The sequence below is a fragment of the Gopherus flavomarginatus genome, chromosome 11, assembly GCF_025201925.1.
Source record: "Gopherus flavomarginatus isolate rGopFla2 chromosome 11, rGopFla2.mat.asm, whole genome shotgun sequence".
NCBI lineage: Eukaryota > Metazoa > Chordata > Testudines > Testudinidae > Gopherus > Gopherus flavomarginatus.
The window spans coordinates 1,280,085-1,293,095 of NC_066627.1; the positions used below are offsets into that span (position 1 = coordinate 1,280,085).

At 46.5% G+C, this 13,011-nt stretch overlaps 1 gene segment (V, D, J or C); it reads left to right on the forward strand.

Annotated features, from left to right (window-relative positions):
* The first annotated feature begins 241 nt into the window (after positions 1 to 241).
* The window catches only part of LOC127031411 (T cell receptor delta constant-like), a 40,697-nt gene continuing 27,927 nt past the window's right edge, over positions 242 to 13,011 (forward strand). The window contains exon 1 of the C gene segment in view: positions 242 to 1,060.

Here is a 13,011-nt window from a genome sequence, read left to right on the forward strand (position 1 = left end):
AAGAGAAATTAAATATTCTGAGGTAGAGAATCATCTTTGCAGCATGTTGATCTAGACTTGTTCATTTGGTCAGATGGGGCGAGACATTGGACAGCTTTTTCTCACACACTGCTGCCTATCTTTAGGCTGCCTTTACCACAACTTTGGTTAATAAGTTTTTCAGTCCCATCCTGACTGCATGCTCAGCTTTCCCCCTGTGCCAGCGATTGAATTGCACTGTTTAAATCCACAAAGTCTTCTTATGCCAAGTAACTCCCACCCCCTTAGATAGGCTATATGCTAGATCTGAAAGTATGAGAACTGAGATTCTAGGCACTTTTCAAAGAGAGAAGGGAGGAGGATCCGTGACCCAGGGAACACACAGTGTAGAAATAGACAAGTTAACAAACAGAGGGTGGGCAGAGGAGAGATTTAACAACTATTATAGAAATATGCTAACAGCATTATAGTGAGATGGGGTTCAATTTTACCACTTCATACTTCCTCTAGAAACAGTAACCTGGTAGGTTCAGGGTAATGTTGCTGGGACTGCAATTAAGGATTTGTGTAATATTGTTGGAGGAAGAAAGAAGATCCCTGTGAGGCAGCAGAGACTGTGACTGTCAGTGGAAACCTGCTGTATGGAAATTCCTTTACGGTTAAACTGTGTCCCATAACTTTACCCTCCATTGCTTTTCTGTTCTCTGTGTGTGTGTTTATATGTGAGAGATATCAGCTTTGACTATCCTTAACTGGATTTAAACAACTGTTTTCTCTGTGGAATCCTATGCGTAAGGTGGAGTCTCTTTATATAACCGAGATCTGTCTACCAGACTACAAGTGCATTCGCAGTGCAAACCATGCTATGCTGCCAGAAACCAAGGGTTCTCTTCTGATAGAAGAAGAAGATGAAAAGTTGAACTGCAAAACATTTCAGAACTGGGCTTGCTGCAGTTCCAGTGAAGCATTCACCCACAAGGGCAGCTCCAGGAAACAACTCATTTCTCTGGAATACAATTCCAATTGCCACAAAGAGAGTTTATGTAAAGAGGTTTAGCACGGTGACTGGACTATACACACAGTGATATAGACACCATAGATCACTGCACAGAAACCTTAAACATAACGAACACTTTTTTCCTCAGGCAAATGTCTAGCCCTTCCAAATCTTTTGCCATTTTCAAAGGAAGTTATATGAAAAGACAGAAGACAGGGCCGAAAAAATATTTGTCAATGTTTTTCTAAAAAAAAAAAAAGTCTTAATTATGATTTACTCTTTTAAATCCTTTATTTTTCATTTATTGTGAAGGAAAAGGGAGCTCTTATATCTGGGATCGGCAACCTTTAGCATGCGTCTCGCCAGGGTAAGCACCCTGCCGGGCTGGGCCGGTTTGTTTACCTGCCGGGTCAGCAGGTTCGGCCGATCGCAGCTCACACTGGCCGCGGTTCATCGTCCTAGGCCAATGGGGTCTGCAGGAAGCGGCACAGGACGAGGGATGTGCTGACCACCGCTTCCCGCAGCCCCCATTGGCCTGGAGCAGTGAACCGCCGCCAGTAGAAGCCGCGATTGGCCGAACCTGAGTGAAATTCTGAGAGGGCCAGGCCAGACCAAGCTTACCCCACCCCCCGGAAGGGGTGGGGTGGAACAGGAAATACAACAGGTGGGGCCCTTAGCCCAGTCAAGGGAGCGCCAGGGAGGGAGACAGACACAGGCTGTCCCTTGTAGACCCTGCTGCTGGGGCAGGGCAGGCCCTGGACCTGGAGGAAGGACTCAGGCTACCAAGACTGCCCCCCGCCGAGTACCCGGAGGAGCTGGAGGAGCCGGGCAGTGACCTGAGCCCAAGTTAGCCCAATGCCGAGGGTGAGTTGGAGCTCCTGGGGCTACTGGCGGCTGAATATCCTGATGGGTTGGAGGAACCAGAGGGACCCACTTGAGAGATCGAGTAGGAAATAGGCCAGGGGCAGAACTGGACAGTGCGGTGAGTCAGTATTTGGTCAGCATGTTGCGGACAGATCCCCGCTGACAGGGCCCTGGGGTGGAACGCAGTGGAGTCAGGTGGGCCTGTGTTCCCCTACTCCAGCCAACCCGCCTTGGGTGGCAGAACCCCGATAAAGTGCTGAAGACTCTTGCCGGCACTCCTCTGCCTGAGGGGCGCGCCGCTGACTCTTGCCTGTGCTCCCCGGCTTGAGGACCTGTCACGTACTCTGGCCAGTACTCCTGTGTCACATCAATTACAATGGCACATCTCCCTACGCTAATACCCTGTTGATGGAGAGGTGTGACCAAAGCCTTCCGGCGAGGCAGTAGCACGCCCCCCACCCCTAGCGGCTCAGCGGACCAACAGAGACCTTGCTACAGGCATAAGTTTTCCTAGGCTGGAGCTTGCATCTGATGAAGTGAGTGCCAGCCCACAAAAGCTTATGCCCCCCCCAAACTGCTAGTTTTTAAGGTGCCACAAGACTCCAAAATTATGATTCTTACAATCTCTTTCCCCCTCAGGTGGCTGGACTGCTAAATTCATAGCATCTGTGGGAGACATTAGAAAACTTGTAGACTCTCTCCACCTCTCCTGTAAAATCTCCAGATTCAAATTCAGTGACTACTGGATGAGTTGGTATCAATTGTTTCCAAGCAAGGGACTGGAGTGGGATGTTCTGTCATAAGGGTAACACTGATCCTTGCAAAAACCAGAGATTTTGTGGTGGCTGGTCTGGGACTGGGAAATGATCTTCCACAGGAACTAAGGACCATCCTAAACCTCACTCCCATCCACTCCAAGTACAAGCTGCACTTAATTAACCTACCCTTCTGTAACATGGACACAGAGCAGCATCAGACTGAAGAAACAAAATGGACATCAGGTAGAATCAAGCACATGGGTTTATTAGGCACAGTGCTGGCGGAGTGTCACTTTGCTTATTTGACTCAGAGACACTGCCAAATAATTGATTATAATGGATCATATGGAAACTTCATGCGCAGAGGGAAGTGATGGGGTGATAGATCTAGCAGCAAGACAAGGTAAGCACAGTAGCCAATAGTCTAAAGATTACATGATATCTTCACTCAGGGTTTCAGGTTAACATATGACATATTGTTAGTATACAGGTGTTTTCCTTTAAACAATGTATAAAGTGTATTAATATAAAATATATATGTTGAATTCTGATTTCGGGTCTAAAGGAATGAGATAGCCCCTCTGATTGTTCAACAGGTACATCCCTGGGGGTTAAAGGAAAAAGACATTGAAAAATACATGGCAGTAGAAATTGTCTTTTAGGTCACCCATTGTGCTTCTAAAGGCAGACACTGACATCTGAGAGGAAGGAGGGAGGATGTCATATCTCATACTGACATACTTGGACGTTTGCATGAACTCAAGGTTGGTATGTAAGGGAGGTATCTCTTTCTGCAGAAGGAATGGACACAGACATAGTGGGCCCCTTTCAATGCTTTGGTTTAGCTGCAGCTTTAGATAAGAGTGCCAATGTTTTGGATTTTTTTGCCATTTTCAGAGGAAGTTACATAAAAAGACAGAAGAAAGGGCTGGGAAAAGGTTTAATAAAGTTTTTCTTTAAAAAAAATCTTAATTACTATTGATTCATTGAAATCCCTTGTTTTTAGTTTGCTGTGAAGGGAAAGGGAGCTATTATACATAGTTTACTGTGTTGGCTTAATAATAATATTTTAAATACTTCTTTTACCTTTGCACATTTCTTTGTACACAGTAGAGTGCACATGGCTAATTACTCTAAACTGGGCTTTATTCTCATTTGCGAAATTAAAGAAGTAAAACATCCATGTCCATTTTTATTATTCTCAGAACAGAGTGTTGCCTTATTACATGGTCCCACACATGGCATGCTGCTGTTCTTTGGGACCCCTAATTAATCTTTTTCAACCCACTGGCAGATCTTGTCTTTGAGGCACAAAATTTGTTTCTGAAAGCAGAAAATTTTGGGAGTCAAGCATCAAAATTCTTCTGTAAGGCCCTGATTGTACAGAAATTGAACATGTGTTTCAGTCTGTGCATTGTAACAGACCCACTGAAATGTTAATAGGGCTACTCTGAGGGACAGAGCCTCAGCTGTGTAAATTTTCATATTGGTTTCAAAGGAGCCTGGACCCTTTACACCAGCTGAGATTCTGCCTCAGGGTGTACAAGGTCTTTGCAGGACTGAGGCTTGAAAACAGTAAGAGCAGTTAAGTGCTGGAACAGATTACCAGTGAAGGTTGTGGAATCCCATCTTTGGAGGGTTTTAAGAAAAGGTTAGACAAACCCCTGTCAGGGTGATCCTGCCGCAGAGAGGAGGGCTAGACTAGATGACCTCTCAAGGTCCCTGCCAGCCCTATGCTCCCATGAAAAGGCACTCTCTTTTAAAAACAAATACACCTTTTTAGTTTGTATTTTGATTGACCAATACAATGAAAATGTAGGCACCTAGATTCATTTTAATATTCAAAGAGAGTCAGGGTTGTCTACACTTGAAACACCACAGCAGTTACTAGCTATGCCGAGGGGAGCGTCAGTAATGCATCTCTCTCAGAGGTGATAGCTAGGGTGACAGAAGAAATCTTCCATTGACCCATTTCTTTCCATGCAGGGGCTTAGGTCACTATAACTAAGGCTACGTCTACACTTGCAGATGTAGAGTTAAACCAGCCTTCAGCGACAGCTGCAGGGAAAGCGCTGCTGTGTGTTCTCACTGTCAGCTGCCACCGCATTGGTGTGGCCACACTTACAGCATTTGCAGCTTCATTCAGAGCAGGTCACTCTGGGCAGCTATCCCACACAGCAACTCTTCCTATTCTGCTGCTGAGGCTTGTGGGAAGGGAGAGGAGGGTTGCAGGGCATCATGAGTCCTGTCCCAATGCCACGTCGTGCATCGTTTTGCATCCCAGCTGTACCTTTACTTCTGTCCACACATGGCACCCTCTTTCAACGATTTTTCTAATCTGCTCTCTGCCTCCCTTTTCCGTCTGCGGGAATGGATCCCAAACTGGTGAGCAATGTGCTGATGGGTCTCGCCAGCATGTTATGAATAGCGGTTGAGTTACTCCTTAAACTACAAAAGGAGGATGAGGAGTCCAATGCTGATGTTGAAATGCATACAACACGAGATTGCTTGTGGCATTCACAGAGACGCAGACCACAGTGGAGCTTTTGGCTCGGGAAACAAGCACTGAGTGGTGGAATCACATTGACATGCAAGTCTGGGATGACAAGCGGTGGCTGCAGAACTGTCAGTTGAGGAAAGGCACTTTCATGGGACTGTGGGCTGAGCTCGCCCCCACCCTGCGGTGCAAGGACACGAGATCGAGTGCTGCCCTGCCGGTGAAGAAGCCAGTGGGTGGCTATTGCAATCTGGAAGCTGGCTACTCCAGGCAGCTACTGATCAGTCGCTAACCAGTTTGGAATGAGCAAGTCAACTGTTGGACTCATGTTGACGGAAGTGTGCAGGGCCATTAATTGCATCCTGATCAGAAAAACCATGACTCTAGGCAACGTCTGTGACATTGTGGATGGCTTTGCACTGACAGGTTTCCCTAAATGTGTAGGGGTGGTAGATGGGACGCATATTCCAATTCTGGCCCCACACCACCTAGCCTCTCAATAGGTGACTGGACAAGAAAATGGTAGATGAAATTTAATGTTGATAAATGCAAAGTAATGCACATTGGAAAGCATAATCCCAACAATACATATAAAATGATGGGACCTAAATTAGCTGTTACTACCAAGGAAGACATCTTGGAGTCATTGTGGATGGTTCTCTGAAAACATCCACTCAAAAAAGTGAACAGAATGCTGGGAATAATTAAGAAAGGGATAAAGAATAGGACAGAAAATATCATATTGTCTCTATCTAAATCCATGGTTCGCCCACATCTTGAATACTGTGTGCAGATGTGGTTGCCCAATCTCAAAAAAGAAATATTGGAATTAGAAAAGTTTCAGAAAAGGGCAACAAAAATCATTAGGGGTACGGAACTTCCACGTGAGCAGAGATAAAGAAGACTGGGACAGTTCAGCTTGGAAAAGAGATGGCTAAGGGGAGATACAGGACCAGCTCTAGGCACCAGCAAAGCAAGCATATGCTTGGGGCGGCACATTTCCAGGGGCGGCATTGCAGCCATCCTCTTCCAGGAGTTGAGGCTTTTTGGGGTTGGAAGGAAAAGAGCTCTGGCCCATGTGCTTACTGGAGATTCACTGGGTTTACTGTGCAATTGCCCACTAGAAAAGAGAAGCTGGGCGTATGGAAAGGTAGAAGGAGCTCAGGTGCTGGGAACAGAGCCTGGGTATGGACCAGACAAACGTCTGCAGGATCTAGTTCTCTTTAAGATCTTGCCATCCCTACTAACGGGACTGACCCCACTGGCTCCGATGGAACAATTTGTGGGGTAAGGATTACTCAGGCTAGGAAGGGTTTGCAAGGCCACTCTCAAAATCCCAATGGAGCTGAAATCAAGAACCTCTCTGAGCGCAGACGTCACTGTTTCCAATCAGGCTTGCCTCTCTGGGCTCAAATCCATGTAGGGTTTAAATGGAAATCGGTACCGTTTCCAGCTAACCAGTTTGCATCAAGCTCAGAAGCCCTCAATCCTGAATTTCGGGGGTGTGCAAGGGACCAGCACATCTGGGAAGAGGAGAGCACATAGGGACTAGCACAGACATGTCAGCCAATGCAGGGTCCCTTCTCTGGGCTGTCTTGTAACCACAATGTTTTATAATGTCAGAACGCAGTGAGGCACCTGAGGGGAGAGATCAAACAGCTGGTTTATGGATCTCCAGAGTGAAGTTCAGCCTGACAGCTAGATGCCACATGCATCGACCCTGTCCTCTAAGTGAACATAGACTGGACCTTGGCAAGGCTAACACAGAGGTCAGGATACTTCACACTCTTGTGTCTGGATGGAGAGAGAGATTCCAGACCAGGTGCTCCTAGGGAAACCTAGGGGGACCTGTCTGTACAAATAGGCAGCGTACACAGGGGGTCAGGCTGATGCAGCCAGCCCCATTTCTGCCCCACCATCACCACTGGAGCCCAATTCCCCCAGTCGGTCTGTACGGCTGCAGCAGGCTGCCCCAGCCTAAGACACCTGGTCTAACAGAGCAGTGTCAAAAGAAGACCTGACTCTAAAGAAACAAGGACTGGCCAAAGGAATAGGATGTAAGGGCACTTTTCCAGGAGAGGTGATCTCCTCTCTCCGTGTCTCTGTATTTCTGCAGGACCCCACTGCTTCCACCCAGTTGGCTTTGGGAGAAGTAATGACTCCCATGAACGTAACTGTCAGACTCAAACACATTCCTAACAAAGGCGACACCAGACGCCATCCCGGGCTCATTCCGCGCTACTCTGGGAACAATGAGGTGAGTCAGGGCCAGGCTAACTCTCCCACGTGTTCTTGGCTTGTCTGAGAACCAAACTGTCATAAACAGATGGTTAAAGGTTAATGCCTCTAATACCTGTAGAGGGTTAAGAAGTTCACCTAGCCTAGCTAGCACCTGACCAGAGGAACCAATGGGGGAACAAGATGTTTCAAAAGGAAGGAGGGAAGTTTTCCTTTGTTTAGTCAGTTTCAGTTTCAGCCGGAGTGAAAAAGATCAAGGAGCCAGCCTCTTATCAGAGTAGTAAATTTTAGAGAGGGATAAATAGTTTTATGTTTATTTTCTTTGTAACTTGTCTTGGTGCCATTAAGGGAATTATCAAAATTGGGTATTTGGGTATTTTTTTTTTTGTGTAACTAAGTTTTTTCCCAGGGGAACATCCTCTGTGTTTGGAATATGTTGTCTGTGAGAGTAGCTGGTACGCTAATCTCGCCCAGAGAGTTTTTTTTACCTTTCTTTTCTTTAATTAAAAGCCTTTTTTCTTAATACCTGATTGATTTTTCCTTGTTTTTAGATCCAAGGGGGTTGGATCCAGGAGTTGGTGGGAGAAAGGAGGGGGAGTGGTTAATTTCTCCTTGTTTTAAGATCCAAGGGGTTTGAATCTGTGTTCACCAGGGAATTGGGGAAGTTTCTCAAGGCTACCCTGGGAGGGGAAGGTTTTGGGAGGAAAAGGGGTGTTCCAAACGGAGGATATAGATGGAGGCAGCGAACCAGATCTAAGCTGGTAATTAAGCTAAGAAGTGTCCATGCAGGTCCCCACATTTGTACCCTATAGTTCAGAGTGGGGAAGGAACCCTGACACAAGTGCTTTCCCGAGCTGCTGCCCACGGTGCTGGCTTGCACCCACAGACCCACACGTGCTCCCCTCTGAACACAGCCCCTCTGCCAAGCAGCCGGAGAGAGGGCAGATGCAGTCCTGGTTACAGGAAAGACGCAAGGCACTGGATTGCCTGACAATTGGCTTCTCTCCCTCTCCTGTGTGGGCACATCCACACGTATACAAAATCTGTCAGGGGCACATGCTTTGCAGGGCTGCATGGAAAGGCGGAGGGCTGGAGCCTACCCCTCCTCTTCCCCCTCCGGCACTCAGTGGGAATTTCGCCCCAGGAAGGGTTGGAGGGTGCGGACACCACCATCCCATTTCCAGCCTTGCTCCTTCCCCAAGCTCATGACGGGCGGTGAGACCCTGCACAGCACGAGCCCTGGGAGACCTCCCCCGTGTCAGGGTGTAGCTGACAGTGGGGGGACAAACCAGATGTATACATCCTGTCCAGACATTCTTATAAACTCCGGGGGAAGGAATCGACAGCAGATTGGTGGGAATCAGTATCCGGATCAGTTCAGTACCAGGGCAGGGTCCTTGCTGACAATGTTCCCGCAGAGCTGGCACCTTCCTGATCATGGAGGGGATCCAAGCTCAGGAATGGGCCTGTGGTTCCGCTCAGCGCATCAGCGGCCACTGGGCTGTTGCACTTCGCAGCCACGTCTTCATTGCAGTGCTAGATCAGGGGAGAGCGAGGAAACCGATCCCACTAATGCAGGGTTTTGTGTTCCCTGTCCATCCAGCAGGGCAGAGTCTAGGGAAGGCAGGTTGTGTAGCTGGATGTGGTCTATGGGGGTCACTTGGTCCTGCAAACAGTCGCTCTGTTCACCAATATGGAAGCAGTGAGCGAAGCAACCGCAGCTCACCCAGCGGGGATGTCACCGTGTGGAAGAGCTGATTGGAGGTCAAAGGAGAGAAAACTCAGTCTCGGCCTGGGGCAGGCTGCTGTTTATACCTGTTGGGACTCCCCCGACCAGCCAGGCGTGCTCAGGAACCCAATCTCACAGTGTCACGCAGGGATCAACAAGTGTCTGTGCTGACTTCTCTCTCATAAGGGCAGGATTGGGGCCTCGGGTGGCAGAGATAGTCCCGGACCCGTGTCACACGTGCTGATGTAGCTGAAAAAAGACATTTGGGGGCAGCCTCTCAGCTGGTGGGAATGGTCAGAGCTGAAGTCAATGTCAATTCACATCAGCTGAGGACCGGCTGCTGCTTTCCTTTGGTCTTTTGCAGAGCAATCAGAGCTGCAAAAGGGGAAGGAGAGGGGGGTTCCTAAATCCAAGCACCTTTAAGTGCAGCCCTGCTAGCAAACGAGCATCCAGTATCTCCTGCGGATGATTGTCTGGCTGTGGTAAAACAATAAACAGAAAACCATCCCCAGCAGTAAGTGTAACTCACAGCTGCTTGGATGCAAACCCCGCTAGTGCTGGGGAAGAGGAGGGAGAGGTTTGGGAGCTGAACTGTCCGGGTGAGGTTTTTTCATGGCTCTGGGACAGTCTGAGTGGCGCCCCCAGACCCCGTTGTCCTAATCCCTCCCCCCCTTCCCTTTTGATCTGTAGGATATTTCCCGCCCCTAGACATGTGAGGCATTTGCTACAGGAGCAGGTTACTGGAAGGAGGGTGGTGATGGGAAAGCAGGACCCGGGGGAGGGGACAGGAGACATTCCTTCCGATTAAGGTGAAAGGGAAAGACACCAGGAGCCATTTAGCGAAAGGAGGGAGAAACGGGGAAAGAAACACTCCTGTATTTTAAACTTTAAGGAGTGAAAGTCTCAAATCTCACTTCAAGTCTGGGTGGGAAGTGAAGTTCTGCACTGAAAGAAGAGCAAATGCAAAAGAGATTCTCCTTTAATAAGACAAATTGCCCCCAATAAACTGTGCAAATGTGTAAAAGCCAAAATAAAAAAGGTGGCGGGGGGAGGTGGCATAAATTTTTTTGCTTGAGGTGGCAAAAAACCTAGATCCAGCCCTGGTGGGATATGATTCCGGTCTACAAAATCATGACTGGTGTAGAGAAAGTAGATAAGGAAGTGTCGTTTACTACATCTCATCACACAAGAACTAGGAGTCACCAAATGAAATGAATAGGCAGCAGGTTTAAAACAAACAAAAGGAAGTATTTCTTCATACAACGCACAGTCAACTTGTGGAACTCCTTGCCAGAGGATGTTGACAAGGCCAAGAATTAACAGGGTTCAAAAAAGATAAATTCTTGGAGGATAGGTCCATCAATGCCTATTAGCCAGGCTGGGCAGGGCTGGAATCCCTAGACTCTGTTTGCCGAAAGCTGGGAATGAGCGACAGGGGATGGATCAGTTGATGAGTAACTATTCTGTTCATTCCCTCTGGGGCACCTGGCACTGGCCACTGTCAGAAGACAGGATCCTGGGCTACATGGACCTTTGGTCTGACTGAGTAGGGCCATTCTTACGTTCTTATGTTCTTAGTTAGTGGCCTAATTCCCACTGACATTAAAAAAAACAAAGTAAGAGAAATTAAATATTCTGTGGAAGAGAATCACCTTTGCAGAGTGTTGATCTAGATTTGTTCATTTGGTCAGATGGGGCGAGGCATTGGACAGCTTTTTCTCACACACTGCTACCTACCTTTAGGCCACCTTTACCACAACTTTGGTTAATAAGTTTTTCAGTCCCATCCTGACTGCATGCTTTCTTTGTACAAACCAGCTTTCCCCCTGTGCCAGCAATTCAACTGCACTGTTTAAAACCACAAATTTTTTTTACATCAGGTAACTCCCTCTCCCTTAAATATGCTATATGCTAGATCTGAAAGTATGAGGTCTGAGATTCTAGGTACTTTCCAAAGAGAGAAGAAGGAAGATCCATGCCCCAGGGAACACACAGTGTAGAAATAGACAAGTTAACAAACAGAGGGTGGGCAGAGGAAAGATTTGCAACCAGCATGGAGTTGTATTAACAAATGTTATAGAAATATGGGAACAGCATTATAGTGAGGTTGGGTTCGATTTTACCACTTCATATTTCCTCTAGAAACATTAACCTGCTAGGTTCAGGGTAATGTTGCTGGGACTATAATTAAGGATTTGTGTAATATTGTTGGAGGAAGAAAGAAGATCTCTGTGAGGCAGCAGAGACTGTGACTGTCAGTGGAAACCTGCTGTATGGAAATTCCTTTATGGTTAAATTATACCCCATATATTGACTGCCATTGCTTTTCAGGGTGTGTGTGTATGATATCAGCCTTGACTACCCTTTGTGGAAACCTTTGTGTAGATGGAGTCTCTTTATATAACAGAGATCTGTCTACCAGACTACAAGTGCATTCGCAGTGCAAACCATGCTATGCAGCCAGAAACCAAGGGCTTTCTTCTGACAGAAGAAGAAGATGAAAAGTTTAACTGCAAAACATTTCAGAACTGGGCTTGCTGCAGTTCCAGTGAAGCATTCACCCACAAGGGCAGCTCCAAGAAACAACTCATTTCTCTGGAATACAATTCCAATTGCCACAAAGAGAGTTTATGTAAAGAGGTTTAGCACGGTGACTGGGGGGATATACACACAGTGACACAGACACCATAGATCCCCGTACAAAAACCTTAAACATAACAAACACTTTTTTCCTCAGGCAAATGTCTAGCCCCTGTTTTTTTTTCCCATTTTCAGAGGAAGTTACATGAAAAGACAGAAGAAAGGGCTGGGAAAGATTTGGCAAAGTTTTTCTTTAAAAAAAATCTTAATTACGATTGATTCATTGAAATCCCTTGTTTTTCGTTTGTTGTGAAGGGAATGGGAGCGATTATACATAGTTTATTGTGTTGGTTTAATAACAATGTTTTAAATACTTCTTTTACCGTTGCACACTTCTTTATATGCTGTAGAGTGCACATGGCTAATTACTCTAAACTGGTCTTTATTCTAATTAGTGAAATTAAAGAATTAAAACATCCATATCCATTTTTATTATTCTCAGAACAGAGTGTTGCCTTACTACATGGTCCCACACATGGCATGTTGCTGTTCTTTGGGACCCCTAATTAATCCTTCTCAATCCACTGGCAGATCTTGTCTTTGAGGCACGAAATTTGTTTCTGAAAGCAGAAAATTTTGGGACTCAAGCATCAAAATTCTTCTGTAAGGCCCTGATTGTACAGAAATTGTACATGTGTTTCAGTTTGTGCATTGTAATAGACCCACTGAAATGTTAATAGGGCTACTCTGAGGGTCAGAGCCTCAGCTGTGTAAATTTTCATGTTGGTTTCAAAGGAGCCTGGACCCTTTACATCAGCTGAGATTCTGCCTCAGGGTGTACAAGGTCTTTGCAGGACTGAGGCTTGAAAACAGTAAGAGCAGTTAAGTGCTGGAACAGATTACCAGTGAAGGTTGTGGAATCCCATCTTTGGAGGGTTTTAAGAACAGGTTAGACAAACCCCTGTCAGGGTGATCCTGCCGCAGAGAGGAGGGCTAGACTAGATGACCTCTCAAGGTCCCTGCCAGCCCTATGCTCCCATGAAAAGGCACTCTCTTTTAAAAACAAATACACCTTTTTAGTTTGTATTTTGATTGACCAATACAATGAAAATGTAGGCACCTAGATTCATCTTAATATTCAAAGAGAGTCAGGGTTGTCTACACTTGAAACACCACAGCAGTTACTAGCTATGCCGAGGGGAGCGTCAGTAATGCATCTCCCTCAGAGATGATAGCTAGGGTGACAGAAGAAATCTTCCATTGACCCATTTCTTTCCATGCAGGGGCTTAGGTCACTATAACTAAGGCTACGTCTACACTTGCAGATGTAGAGTTAAACCAGCCTTCAGCGACAGCTGCAGGGAAAGCG